This window comes from Mugil cephalus, chromosome 15 (genome assembly GCF_022458985.1).
Source record: "Mugil cephalus isolate CIBA_MC_2020 chromosome 15, CIBA_Mcephalus_1.1, whole genome shotgun sequence".
NCBI classification, from domain to species: domain Eukaryota; kingdom Metazoa; phylum Chordata; class Actinopteri; order Mugiliformes; family Mugilidae; genus Mugil; species Mugil cephalus.
In genome coordinates this window covers 4,748,985-4,762,269 of record NC_061784.1, presented here as the reverse complement: position 1 = coordinate 4,762,269, position 13,285 = coordinate 4,748,985, and the positions used below count along the sequence as shown (strand labels likewise).

At 40.7% G+C, this 13,285-nt stretch overlaps 1 protein-coding gene across 1 annotated transcript in view; it reads left to right on the top strand.

The window, feature by feature from the left end:
• The window catches only part of pcdh1a (protocadherin 1a), an 82,874-nt gene that overhangs the window by 13,046 nt on the left and 56,543 nt on the right, over window positions 1-13,285 (top strand). The gene's annotated exons all lie outside the window — the stretch shown is intronic.

Below are 13,285 nucleotides of genomic sequence, written 5' to 3'. Positions count from 1 at the left end.
CTCTGGTGTTCTGATCTCTGCAGGTCACTTGCTCTTATCTCCTTGCTCCTTATGCTCTTATCTCCTCTTATCTGTACAACATTTGGCAAGACTCGGATCGCCATGGAAACAGAAATATTAATAGACTCGGAGGGGATTACAAACAGGAAAATTGTGGAGAGTCTAGGGATAGAAAGCTAGTGTGTCTCTAGGTTTCTGTGTCATCTGCAACAGTGTGAATGTGTGTCTTAAGAGTAGACAAGTATAAATATGTATTTTGTGTGCGCGTGTGTGTGCAGCGGGGGATAAAGCAGACTACCATTATTCTTAACATTTTGTATAATTCAGCAAAATGTCCAGATGTCTTCATCCCACAGTTACATATCTGTATTAGAGCGACTGACATTTCTGCAATGAATCAGATTTTTTTAAAAGTAAATAAACTCTAATAAAGTCTCATTAACATGAGAAAAAGTGACCAGTGTCAGTAAGAGGGAGAGTCTTTATCCCACACAACGTTAAGGAGCGCACAGAGAACAGCCTGAAAGGAGCCAGTCCATCACAAACAACTGCATTCACAAAGGCGAATATGATCAGCAGGCTAACACGACTTTTACATCTGAACTACTTTACATCAGCTACATGTAATGCTGCTGTATTGTCGCAGCGTTCCAAGGACGGCCATTATGTCTAACTGGAAATTACTGTCTTTGATGTATACAATTTATTTTGACCCATGAACAAGCTGACGTGGGCTTTCAAGACGCTTCCTGCATCTCAGTGTCATGCGTGCAGAACAGTTTGACATTTCTCCAAAGCTTTGCGGATAACGTTTGCCACATTAAAATTAGCAGGAAACAGACAAGGAAAACATGCCACCGACTTCTAAACACGTGTAGGTGACACATTTTTCTGTGGAGATATCTTCAGAGCTAGTCTCACAGTTGGCTGGTTTGGTAGTTTCAGCAGATGCTTGCTGACAGCTTAGGTGATCACAAGCCTTTGTGGGTGGAGTCAGTTTAGGGAACAGTCACCACTGTCTCCTTGATGGACAACACAAGGGAGCAAAATGACTGCAAGCCACAGTGTTTGTCTGGATATTTGTGTGTAGTGCCAATCTCTGCATTTCTGAGTAGATTTGCTCCTTACTGGAAGAGTTTTAATTGTAACTGCAGCGCAGATGTAAGCTCTCAGCGTCTGACAGTATTGTGTATGCAGTTTTCTCGACACGACAACACGAACGCGTGTAAGACGTGACTCGAGTGATTGACAGGCTGTGCAAAAACACGGACAGATGTTGAAGCTCATGTGACATACCTCAGCAGATGTTGTCTCATGTATGGCATCCCCTCTCACATCAGGAAGAACAGATTGACCAAAATATATAATTAAAGTAACTGCCAAGTGATGTGACAGATGTAGAGTGGTGCCCTTGCTTTAATTAACCGTGCTGCTCTTGACAATGGCTTTTCATTTGGAATGTGGTCAGGTGTCTAGGTTTGTAATGTATTTCTTGATATTTTGTCCAAAAGTTACGGCACCTGCCGATTATGAGCACATGAAATAAAATGAGCGTCTTCAGTAAAACTTTATTTTTTTTTTTAACAGTCTGCAGCACAAACATCATTCCTTTTCTCTCCCAGGCTTCAATTAGAGACTGTTTCCTTGCGAGCGCCGATCCATCGTTGGGTGGAAGCCGAGTCTGTTTTCCACTAACTAATCGAAAACATCTGATCGCAAAACGGTGAAATGGGCATGCATGTGTGCTCCTGAGCATATGCTGTATCTCTGTGAGCACTAGTTTGCGCATCAGACATTGATAGTGAGGGCATGTTTAAAAGATGAACATGTTTTGCTCAGGTTCAGATTGGTGCTGGGAGGACTCCATCATATCACAGCAGCATTACAGATACGTTTGCAAGTTGTGCACGTTACGTTTAGTTCTACATTATAGCAGTAACGGCAATACACGTATATATCATTGTTTATTTTGCTAATTTATTTTTTACACAAATGTATAATTTATTAATTACATTTGTTTTAAGAAAGTCCTGTATTGCACTTTTCTTCTACTACTACTTGTATGACTAATGTTTACTTACCTACTTACCTAGATGTCCACTACAAAGTGTGTTATCAGAGGATATCTTTATTTTATAGAAACGTCTCCAACTATAAGTGCGAGCTTTGAGAACTGCCCGAGGCAGAATAGTAGAATATTTAAGTACTGTACACTCAGGAAAGGCTTTCTGCGGGTGCCAAAACCCCAACAGATGTTTAAGATCTCCTAATTAGCACACAGCAATATCGAAGCCTGTGCCAGCGATAGCGAATGCGCAAGGCAATATTTGTTTTGTTTTCTACACTAGGAGTACTAGTACTGCTATCAATTCAGAAACATTTTGATCTTATCCCAAGACTCTGTAGAGACATTTTCAGCCCTCTAATTGCTTTAGATTAACCCACTTTGGCACAGCATTCCTGAAATGCATTTCGCAGGATATAGGATTTTACAGCTGACACACTCCCTCTGAACAGAGTTGAAGGGAGTTGTACCCAAAGTAAATTCAAAAAGAATCCTTTTCCTAAAAGGCTTGTTCCAAAAAGTCGAAGCGGGAAAAGCCAGGAATAGACTTAGACATCCGAAAGCCTTAACTGCAGTTATAACCAACGGTTGTCATGTACTGTAGGTGTCTAGGAGCAATGAAATTCAGCACCATGGACAGTGGTTTTGCTGCAACTGCTCCAAAGCCTCCGTGCAGAGTGGAAAGTAAGATGTTAGGCCTTTGTATGGCAAATAACAGCTGACTCTAGCTCTCTGTGGCTTTTTGTCAACATTATTAAAAATTAGCCTAAACACAAGTGTTTGAAATGCTTAATGAAATAAATAAATAAACAACAAAAACAACTGTATTTTACTGTAAGTAGTGGAAGCCCACCAACACCAGTACATTCAAAAAGAAAGTCACTCTTGTCCCTATACTTTGAAACTAGATGCAAACAAACATTATGAGCACCGTAGGATGCTGCAGCTTACCTGTGTTGAATTTCAACAGAGGTCCATACTGTTGCCTTCGTACTGCCTGCACCTGTTTGGGTAATATTGTAATTACAGAGGGGACGCTGGGAATTTTCCTCAGGGTCTTGGCAGGTTCAACCATTCTCAAGTCTATGCCACTGTTGTATTATTGAGCATAGGTAGTGATTTACGTCAAGAAAACTATGGCCATTCCAAAGGAATAATCACAGTACATGGCATTATCCTGTACTGTGTAAAATTACAGTGAACACTATGTCACACAGGCAGGTTAATTCAAGTAGACGGAGGCGGATAACAGTTCTCCTTGGATTATTGTGACTGAAAAGCAACTTAATATTATGTCTACAATGTGTCATATTAATATGAGAACTATATTTTAACACAAGCATGCACATCAGTTCCCTCATTGCAGGTTGGTGTAATGGAAGCTGTTTTAGAAAATCATGTTCGAAGCGGGGACTGATCTGTTCAGTTAAGTTTATATGGTGTCAAGTTGAGTCAAATTAACAGTAATAGGCATCATGGAAGATGAACTAGGCTGCAACATGCTGCTACATGACAATATGTAGAAAACAACACATGGTAAGCTGTATATTTCTGAAACAACAAAGCTGGATGTTTGGGCACCTTCTTAGTTTACCACCCCACTCGTCACCTTTGAATGTGTGATATTGCATGATCGTTGCTGGAGAAACCAGTGACTCACAGTAGCCATTAGAGCTGATAATTAGCCCTGTTGGGTCCAAGAGCTGGCACCTTATTTCACACTCCACTTAATGAGAATCTTACATTTGAACAAAATGCACTGTAAATCATGTGTTACACAGCAATCATCACAGCATGGAAAGCTGTAAATGCATTCTTTATATACATCCGTGCCATTAAAACGCTTTATTTAGCCAGAATGCATGAAGGGCTACTCGTTCATTTCTCTCTGCGGTTACCTAAATCCAATCCAGTGGATTCTCTGAGCGGGAAAGAGGATAGAGTGCGTCACTGTGAGTCTTAATTAACCTGCTTCTTTGTTAAGCAGGGCCCACACTTGGTGAACTTTAGGCATCCCTTTGAGCGGGGATTAGCCCAATTTAGTCCAATGCTGCTGTTTGAAGTCAGCAGAGGTGTATTACAGATGAGGCTGGAGGCAAAATCGGCACTTGTTCTACAAGACCGTGACACATTATTCTATCTTACTCGTGCTCGGGTCCAGTGAAACCTGGAAATCATTGGAAAAAATGTCATCTTCATTTCGTTTGTTGAGTAGTTGGAAAAGCACAGAGTGCAGCTGACTTATTTTCCCTATCTTTTCCCATCTTGGTTTCCAATCTGCCTTCCAGTATATTGCAAATACGCACACACAGGCACCCACCCACAGCTCTTTGTGCACCGCATATTTGGCCTGGCTGATTACCCAGAAAAGGAAGGCTAGAAGGAAAGTGAGGTAAAAAGCATTGTAGGTGCATGAGTAATTTACCCTGTCTGTATTGCATTATTTGCTTACTGTTTTATAGAGGAAAAGCATGATTCAATACATTGTGTTGGCAGTGCATTGTACTGAAAATACATTGTTTAGTCACCAATACTGGCACCATTTCACAGCTCAGTGACATCATTCTCAGATGTCTGCCCATACTGTACAGTAGTATTCCTATTGGCTAACCAAGCCTACTAAAATACACATTCATGACCTAAGTTCACAATGAAGTATATTTATCTATCTATTTTTATAATTACAACATATTTCCTCTGAGAAATCTGCTACTGCAGTTATATAACCTAACTTCATAGACTACTCCTACCCTTTTTGGGAGCGTATTGTTATTTATACACACATACACCTACATACTGTACCATCAGATAAACCAGTTCTAGTTTGTGAATAATTTTTCATTACGAACTATTATACGTTTCTGCACCAAATAAATATTCAACAATTCAGTCTAACACGAAATTACACTGCAGTTGCAGGACCACAAGTTTATTTGAAGCACTACATAAAACGCTTGTGGGAATATCCATTTGGGCTTAGATAATGTGTTGTTTGTGACATAGACAACAGTGGAACCCTGTGTTAAGAGCACAAGCTGAATGTATGGTTCTTTGATCCAGCCTCGATGGAGCTAAGGCATGGCAGGATCAAACAGAGTCACAAAGATGACAGGAGCATATTCTCTGGAGGAAGCTTTCATGGATTTGATACATTTTTACCTGGAATCCACTAAAAGAGTAAAAGCATAATATGAGGGTCTAGAACAAGGGTGTCAAACATATGGCCCATGGGCCAAAACTGGCTCACCAGAGGACTTAATCAGGCCTCTGAAAATTTTATAGACTACTGGTATTACTGGTATTTGGAAAGATTCATTAAGTATGTCCTATATCCAATCTCCTATGTTCAACATTGTTCCTCAATGCACCACAGTTTTGTGTCACAAATGGTATGGACAGGTGTCAGTCTGTTTTATTTATGTTCAAGTTAACCTATCAGGTGTCCAGGTAGATGGGACCAAGAAGAGAGAGAAGGAAAGTAACCGCTAAAATTTAGTCAAGCGAGCTGTAGATTTTAAAGTTAAAGCATATTTCCATCGCAAATTTTACTTAACTGATGCTAATCCATGACCACACCGCGGACCGTTGCCAGTTAGCTCCTCGTGCTAACAGTGTAAGAGGCTTGTGCTTGGGAAACGCTTGCTGAACAAAGCTTCTGAGAACCTGCTGAATGTTTATGAACTTGGACAGAGCCTGAGGAGGTGTTTGTTCGCCACAGTGACGGGACACTACTGAAACAGTGTGTTGCCAAACTATATCTAACAGCGTTCTGCATCCCAGGAACTATGAGTACTGTTAAGACACTGTGAACTGGATTCAAATGAGCTCCAACATCCCCATAAGCCAAATATTTGGTACCATAGACTAAATTGACTTCAAATCTTTTCAAAATACTTGTTTTTAGTTTTGATGTTAAATTCAAAATGAGTCGTAGGGGAGGGAGCTATGGGGCTACAGTGGGTTTGCTAATGCATGGGAGGCTGAGTATATGTATATAACCAGGTCTCTCTGCACCCTAGAAATGGCCATGCATTCAGACTGCTGGTATACACACATTCACCCATCCATCCATTTAATACTTTAGTAGACCTGTCATCTGTTCACCTGCCATGCAAAGAATGATTACTCAGAATAGTGTTGAGGCAGGTTATGGACCCTTCTGTAAAATAAGAGAACAGATTGCTACAAAAGTAACTTAATTTGTCCACTGTTTTAGTTAGAGTAGCGGACAGAGCATAACATCCAGAACTAAATAGCACAGCGATAAAATTGCACTTTATTCCTGGTTCATAAAATGTTTTGTAAAATGCTGGCATGCTTGTTAAATGTAAACATTTCTATAATGTCCTTGTACTTCTTTGCACTAAAACAAAGGAAAGCTTTTGGAATTATCTTTATTTATAGGTTATTATACTATAATGTTACTGGTGCGGCCCGTCTGAGATCAAATTGGGCTGTGGACAATGAGTTTGACACGCCTGGTGTACAATGATGCACACAGTGGACTTGCTTGTCATACATCATCTCCCATTTTTCCCACTTCCCTCTGTAAAAACTGTGTCTGCATGGACCATACTTTGGCCACATCTTGCTTTCAACAGTCAGGTAACTGACGCAGGACGAAACCCAGACACTAGTCGGATGAAAAAAAAAAAAACAGTTTTATGGGTTTCAACAAGGAGGATAGTTCAGGCTCTCACAGCAGAGGAGGCAAACAGACAGGACAATGACATCTGGTAGTCATGTAAGTTGCAGACACAGATAAGAGGTATGTCAGACAAACTGATGTTGGCCAGATACTGTAGATACTGTAACAAGAGGAATGGCAGAAGCGCTTAAGCAGAGAGGCACCCTAGCCCGGCAGTGAGCAGCCTTCTACAAATATTAGAACCAGTTGCTGATGGGAATCAGCAGACAGGTGATAAGGTCAGGTGATCTACAGTGGGGGAGCAAACAGTCGGAAGAGGAGCAATGACAAACAGGAAAATTCCAAGGCAGGCAAGAGACAGAGTCTGTGTCTGAAGCTGTGGAGAAAACAAGGGGGATGATGCAAACGGCGCCATGCCTCTTGCTACATGTCTGTACGTGGAGCTCAGGTGTGGGTGTGTGAACAAAATGCTTCAGCAGAAATAAACATATAATTGCTGGGGAAGCCTTCTAACTGTATTATAGAGGAGTCAAGCGCAATTAAGATATTGTCAAATATACCACAGAGGAATACATACCGCAGGGTTCAGCTAGATTGTCACTAAAACAATAAGCTTAGTGTCATCAACCAGTTGTCTTTAGCAAAACACAAAATACTAAATGTCATTCATTACGCTGTTGAGTTACACACGACCTTCTGGATTGTTAGCATTTGAGCTGCTCCCCTCCTGTCTTACTTTCTTTCCCAATAGAAAATGAAGCCAAAGGACTCCAGAGCTTTTCAATATTTTCCGTTCAGGCATTGCATTTGAATACTGTCTGCTTTTCATTTAATTTGGTTTAGGATCAGTGAACACTCAACCGGCAACTTCCCTTAGGACTGTAATTAAATCTAAGGAAAATAAAATATTCTTCATACACACTGAAAGGATTTGGACTTTTCTGCATAGAAAAATAAAAGCAAAAGTCCAATTATCCAATTTTACAAACTGGATATAAAAATTCCTGTACAAATGTCACATTATAGTAACTATTGACATTCCTTGTCCACAATTTGGCAGTTTGGGTCCCCTCTTTTGGAACTGACTATACACTGACATAGATCTGCTGGGCCAAGCAAACTGTTTTGACAGGATTTACGCACTAATGGACTGAAGAGTCACGTAGTCGTACATCAGAGCGAGGAGTTGATTTTGTTTACAACTAAAAACAATTGCTCTGATTGGTTGTAGTATTATCCAGTTGTGTACTGGGGTAATTTTTTCTATATTAGTTGAAGGATTCAACGGAATGAATGCCAGGTTAACTAAATTGGACTTTATAGATAGCATGAAAGCATTCATTACTACTATAACTAACACAAAACAAGTGAATAGTCATTGAAACATAAAGCAAGCGATCCTGTACAATGAATGAATGAAAATGAATTCAACTCTCCAAAGTATCTGCTTGCTTTATTCAAATCATTCATAGTCACTGTTGATTTACTGGTAAGTACTGTAGGTTGCTGGCTATTGAGGACAAAGAAAAACATTAGTTGAGAGGCAGCTTGTTCGCCCACTGTTTGTAGTGTCCATCTGTCAATATGGACTAATCCACCAGAGTGATATCGACAAGAGGAAGAGCCGAAGAAGAAAGGCCTGACGTATTTTAACTAATATTACTCCTTCTTCTCCATCACATCCCAAAGATTCTCAATGGGGTTAAGGTCTGGAGTCTGTGGTGGCCAATCTATGTGTGAAAATTATGTCTTTTTCCACTCTTTCACAATCTGAGCCCCATGAATCCTGGTATTGTCATCTTGGAATATGCCCGTGTCATCAGGGAAGAAAAAATCCATTGATGGAATAACCTGGTTATTCAGTACATTCAGGTAGTCAGCTGACCTCATTCTTTGGGCATAATGTTGCTGAACCGAGACCTGAGCAACTGCAGCAACCCCAGATCATAGCACTGCCCCCACGGGCTGGTACAGTAGACACTAGACATGATGGATGCATCACTTCACCTGCCTCTCTTCTTACCCTGATGCCCCATCACTCTGGAACAGGGTAAATCTGGACTCATCAGACCACATGACCTTCTTCCATTTCTTCCAGTCCAGTATTTATGCTCCACAGCAAACTGAAGTCCTTTTTCGAGTTAACCTGATTTCTTCAATTTGATTTCACCAAACATTTAAGTGATCATCGATCACAATCAATCAAGATTTGATTTCCAACCACATTTCTTCTTCGAGAATGATGGTTCCCCACTATCCTTTCAGTTTTTGGACAGTTCTTAAACCAATATTAGTAGTTTCTGCTTCAGTCTCCTTAGATGTTTTCTCTGCTTGATGCATGTCAATGATTTGGTCCTTCGCAAACAGAGTAACATCTGTTCCATCACCAGTGGATGTGTCATTTGACATGGTTGTTTAAGAAATGAGAAGCTACTCATTGCAGTTGGGGTTAAGTAATTTGTTGCCAGCTGAAAGATAATCACCCAGCCAGTAATTATCCCATAGAAGGTTCATTCCTATTTGCTTAGTTAAATCCAGGTGGTGAATTTTTTTTTTTGGCCAGGCAGTGTATTTTCACTAAATCTGGCTGCGGTCTCTTGGTAGGTGTTAGGGTACGTATCATGGAAACATCCGTGACTGTGCCTTTGATCGCTAGCTAAGTTACTGAACAACACCTGACACCCACCATAATCTAAAACAACAAATGCCTGTAGTTGAATTTCTGACGCAGGTTCTTTACTTCTGCCGTCAAATCAAAGTCTGTCCTTGACCTTCCCATCAGAACTGCTGCCACAGCGCAAGCATCCAGACCTGTTTAAGTGTGTCACGAAGAAGTAGGCACCTTTTTAGACGTTTAGTGTGCTGACAGAAATAGCCTAGCCGACAGACTAACAACTCCAGAAACAGCACTACGAACTAACACCCCATCCAAATTCTGAATAGACTGACTTACTGCTGTATCTTTGGAAAATAAAAGGAATGTAAGGGTTCTTTTAGATTGTCGACGTGAATAAGCCTCCCCTTAACATCTCCACAAGATAGAACTGTAACCTACAACAAGGCACCAGTATGTAAGCTACTGATCAAAATGAAACTAATCGAGTTAATTTAACCACAGGAAACTGAGGGGCTATTTTTACTTAATGGTGGTTTGACTGTATAAATCTAGTGGGCTATTGCTTGAAATGTTTAATCACCACTCATTTGAATCTTCTTTGGTGTGTCTGCTCATTGCCATTAAAAATTGAGCTAGGCAGTTGGAAATAGAGGCCAATAATATTCACATAACATCCGCAGACATCCTTTGAAGTATCTTGCCAGGAGAGAGAAGGTGCGTTACCTTGACTTACAGTAGATGGAGACGGATGTCAGCTGTGTGATCTGGCTCGGCACAGTATAAAAGATGGCACAGCTCAATAATCAAGGTTTATGCGGAAACACTGGATGCTCCGAGCGCCTGCTATACTCAGCACATTTACAATTTCTTGGCACCCTCTGCGTAGCCTTCTGATGCTGCCTGTTTCATGATCACTTAAAGGATGGAGCACCTAAATCCCAGGATACATCCTAATTAATCAGTGGCCAAGCAACTGTCGAAACTTGGAGAGGCACAGTTTCTTTAAGTTCTTGTGACTTAGCAAGTCAGATCCTGTTTGACGCATGCAATGTTCGATATTTCTTGCTTTACACCAGCAGGCCAGTGTTTTGTAGAGTCCAGGAGGTTGACTTTACTAAAAGCCAACTCCATACAGCATGATATAAAGTTACGTGTGTCTGGGTGCACATACAGTGCCAGATGTACACTGAAAATGTACAAGGTGCTTGCATGGAAAATGAACATATACATTCCAACTTACTGAGTTATTACAATTAGACTTCAGATTGTATGTGCCAAAAGGTATTACAACGGAACAGACTGTGTCTGTATCTGTATTTTAGATGGCTTTGCTACGGTACCTATGTAAATGTGAATCTAAAATCACCATGGTGGTTATCACCATGGTAGGCAATTTATCACTGAGAGTTTGTTTTATGTATGTGTCTAAATCTAACTAAGTAGTTTAATAGCCTTTGCCAAATCAAAGAACAGCAACATAAATACTAAGTTAGTATTTGTATAAATTCAAAAAAAAAACATATGCCATTATCTAGAAAGGTGATAGAAATGCTTTGCTAACACTTGTGTGAGGATATCTTTTATTTCTTTCTTTCTTTTTTTTTTTTTTGTTGCAGGATTCACACTGCCCAGGGCATTGATTCAGAATAGTGATGGCAAGAGAAACAGGAGAGAGGCAAATGACTTCAATTAGCAGACATGCCCTAATGAGTGAACCGTCCGTTGATCTAGGACATAAGGATTGATTTCATTTGGACTTTACTCTTAGAATAAATGATCAGAGTTGGGCCTTTGACTGGTTGACTCGAGGTCAAGTCTGATGACTGTAGATAGATCGTAAACTTAGTAAACTTAGAAACTCCAATGTGGAGATTGTTGTTTTTGCCCAGTTACTGTAACTCTATAAGCTGAAACCTGGTATTTTTCCACAAACACTCAGCAACACGTAATTTTAATTTCATTTTAAACAAGGTTCTAAATGCTCCTCCTTTTAAACAAATCGTGTTGTCGTTGTTCACCTGGGCTGGAGCAGCGCCTTCAGCCGAGAGTTAACGCCTCACTGTCACAGCTTTTGATGAAGACCCTTGGTAACCATTTGAGGATGTGTGGTAGATTCTGTTTGCAACTGCACCTTCAAAGATTTTAATAGTCCACCTGCCTTTTCACACACACTGTTTCATCCATCATGCCAGCTTTAATGTAGCTATTATGCATTGAACATTTTTAATAATGTAACAACGTATTGATTTAAGGGCAGAAGGATCCATGACTAAAGTCTTCCTGATGAATGCCAATTGTAAGTGAACCTTCAGTGTAGCTAGTTCTGACTGCCAACTATGAGCCCACTTGATTTCATCAAAATGCCCAGCAATGCTGACTCGCTCTTTGATGTAGAGGGAAAATAATTAAAGTGATGCTGGTGATCTATATGGGTATTAAAAAGTGATTGCCCCTCCCTATCGATCAAGTCTGATGAAAAGCCAGTGGTTCACAATGATCCGTTCTCATTTTTCCTGGGGCTGTCTGCAAGTGGCGCATTGGTCAGATTCTGTCTTTTATGTAAAAAATAAAATAAAATGAGTAACTCCTTTAGGTAAAGCTGTGTGGCGGCTCAGCTCCCTGATGGCATTGCCTTCAGCTGAGATATTATATCACCACACAACCCAGCCTCCTTACCTTCTGCCAGGCAGATTAGTGCTTTTATCAATAAGCAGCTTAGCACCAAAGTGTCCCTCAATAATATGCCATGGTATTTTTTTTCTCTCACTCTCTCTGCTTTAACTCCTGGGCTTCTTTTTTTTTTTCCCATGTCTTTTTGCTCTTACACATACTGACACTCTCACATTTCTCTATTTTTCGCCCCACCCACCTTCCCCCCCTGAACGTCTCCACTTTCTATACCTCTGTGTATTAACCTTTGATTTAGGCAAACAGAAATACATTATGTATTCTTCTCTCCAGGTCACATTAGGACCCTGGGCAGGGCCCAAGAGGACCTGGGAGCCGCATCCCCATCAGACATACTACCCCATTAGAAGCCTGCAGTGTACCATAAAACCCATTAAGGTCCATTAGGGAAGTGCTCCAGCCCACAGACACCTTTAAGACCAGTCAGCCACAAAGGTGCACAGTTACAGATGGTGTCAAACTTATTTGATTTGTCATTGAAATACCATGTGGTATAAGGATATGTATTCAGACCCACATGTCAGATAGGGTTACTTAAGAAGCCTTGGTTCGCATGGTGTATGTCATGTATCACTTTACATGTTCTCAACATAGCTTCAGGAGTTTTATTACAACAGTCATTTACCACCAAGTCGTATTTCCTTTCTTGAATCCGGCGATGTTTGGTGACGGCAGTTTAAACTTCCCTGAAAAACGCCATTTTTTCCCGGTTTAGCAAAGCAGCACATAATGCAAAGTATTCCAATAAATATAAATTAGCATAAGCATTATCAGGTTTAAGCAGATCCCAGCTGAGATTTCTCTCAGTCTTTTGTAACCGCCTGAACATGTTCTCCGGCAAATTGCAGCCGTTTCACCCTCCTTCGATTGGAACAATTGCGTACAGCTGCGAGGGTTCAGCGTACTGCCTCTCATGTGATTAGAGCACTGCTTATTACGTTTGATGAGGATGACCCAAATCTTGCGGAGGCAGACACGTTTTTCATGGCGAGCTGGAAATTCTAAATCCTAGATCGAGTCAAAGGTGAATCCCCGACTTGGCCGCAAATTGCTATTTCTGGACCTTTTTTTTTTTCCCTAATGGGGGAGAATGAGCATAAAAGTGCAGCGGCGATGCGCCGACAACCATTTGGTCTTTTGGGAGATTTTCATGACATGTAGTGAGCGTTAATAACAGCTGCAAATGCGCCCACCAGTCAGAAAGCGACGCATGACGCGTCTCAGCCACATACACCCGTCAAACTAAAAGTTTGGAGCACTACATAAT